This window comes from Prionailurus bengalensis, chromosome B2 (assembly GCF_016509475.1).
Source record: "Prionailurus bengalensis isolate Pbe53 chromosome B2, Fcat_Pben_1.1_paternal_pri, whole genome shotgun sequence".
NCBI lineage: Eukaryota > Metazoa > Chordata > Mammalia > Carnivora > Felidae > Prionailurus > Prionailurus bengalensis.
Genome location: NC_057349.1, coordinates 114,112,157 through 114,114,162, shown reverse-complemented (window position 1 = coordinate 114,114,162; position 2,006 = coordinate 114,112,157). Strand labels below are relative to the sequence as shown.

The following is a 2,006-nucleotide window of genomic DNA, read 5'->3' as shown; positions in this document are numbered from 1 at the left end:
TAACTATTGCCCTCTGTCTGGGCAAGCTACACACCTCACCCCATATCAAGAACTGGCAAATCCCCCATAAAAAAACAAACAAACTCAGCCACTATTTATCTCCTCACCTCTGAGTGAGGTGAATAATAATTACCTCTATGTAATTTAGGGCCATTTCACCCTCATAGCTTCCATAGCTCTAGGATGCCTCTTCAAAGGTAGTTTTTGTAATTTACCTTTTTCTCTTAGTTGTAAATTGAGAGTATAAAGGCTTGACATACTCTTTTAAATCCTGTTAAAAGTGCACAGTCAGCCTACATTTGCATCTGGTAACTTCAATATCTGTATTACTTGTGGTTCTGTTTCAATTAGTTGTTTTTCCTCTTGCCTTTTTTTTTTCACATGGTCTGTCTTCATATCTGCCTGTTAATTTTTTTCATGAAAGGACAGACATTTTAAATGTTTTCTTTTCTTTTTTTTATGTTTCTTTCTTTTTGAGAAAGAGACAGAGTGCAAGTGGGCGTAGGGACAGAGAGAGAGGGAGACAGAGAATCTGAAGCAGGTTCCAGGCCCTAAGCTGTCAGCACAGACTCTGACGTGGGACTTGAACTCACAAACCATGAGATCATCACCTGAGCCAAAGTTGGACACTTAACTGACTGAGCCACTCAGGCATTCCAAGGACAGGCATTTTCAGTGAAAATTTATAGGGCTTTTTAATACAGAACTGCCATCTTCCAGTAACTTGCCAAAATGACCAACACAAAAGGAAAGAGGAGAGGCAGCCATGATATGTTCTCTAGGCCTTTTAGAAAACATGGAGTTGTTCCTTTGGTCATATACATGTGAGTCTACAAGAAAAGTGATATTGTAGACATCAAGGTAATGGGAACTTTTCAAAAAGGAACATCCCACAAATGTTATGGCAAAATGGAAGAGTCTACAATGTTACCCAGCATGCTGTTGGCATTGTTGTAAACAAATGAAGGGCAAGATTTTTGCCAAGAGAATTAATGTCCCTATTGAGAATATTGTGTTCAAAGAACCGAGATAGCTTCTTGAAGCGCGTGAAGGAAAATGATCAGAAAAAGAAGGAAGCCAAAGAGAAAGGCAGTTGGGTTCAACTGAAGTGCCAGCTTGCTCCACCCAGAGAAGAACATTTTGTGAGAACCAGTGGAAAGGAACCTGAGCTGCTCCCTGTGAACTCATGGCATGAATTCATGTAAAAAATACGTGTAAGAAATACAAAAGACCTCAAGACTGTAAAACAATACAAACAAAAAATAAATAAATGGAGAGTTATAGGGATAATCTGAAGTTCTAGATGATGCTATCTTCCTCAAAAGAGGATTCATTTTGTTTTAGGCAAATAGGCTGAAGGCAGATAACCTTAAGCCAATGAGGAATTGAAACTTTTCTAGACTAGGCCTCATTCTTTAGGAGGGTTGGTCTATTTGTGTTTCTCCCTTATTCTTTATACAGTGTATCCCATCAGGAATATCATTTGAAAGCCTGGATTACATATCAGATCTCTCTTTCTAGAAGATCCCAAAGTCCAATTTTTGTTTCCAAATTCTCAAAGACTACTGGAGACTTTGTTGAGCTTCTCACTTTCTCAGCTGCAGCCTGCAAACTAACAAAAGTCAAATAGAAAAATAGTACTGAATATTGGATTTTCTCTTTTTATCACCCTTCTTTATGGTATCTTTGATCCTCTCTGAGATCTCTATGTCTCACTCTCCAGTGCTTCAAAACAGATTTTCTGTGTGTGTATGTATGTGTGCATGTGAGTGTATGTGTGTGTGATTCTTACATTTTAGTTATACTCAAAGCAAAAATTGTTCTGTAACAAGCTATGCTGCCATTTTTGATAACATAAAATCCTTGCTTTTGTTTATTTGCATTTGCCTGATATTCATGGTATACTTACATGGATTTTCTAACTTTCATTTAGGATTTAGGTATATCTCATGTACTTGGCACAGAGTTAGGTTTTACTTTGTGATCCAATCTGAAAATCTTTTTCT

The 2,006-nt window shown here is 37.5% G+C and overlaps 1 pseudogene; it reads left to right on the top strand.

The window, feature by feature from the left end:
• Positions 1 to 732: 732 nt before the first annotated feature.
• LOC122489018 lies at positions 733 to 1,307 on the top strand (annotated as a pseudogene).
• The last annotated feature ends 699 nt before the right edge of the window (positions 1,308 to 2,006 follow it).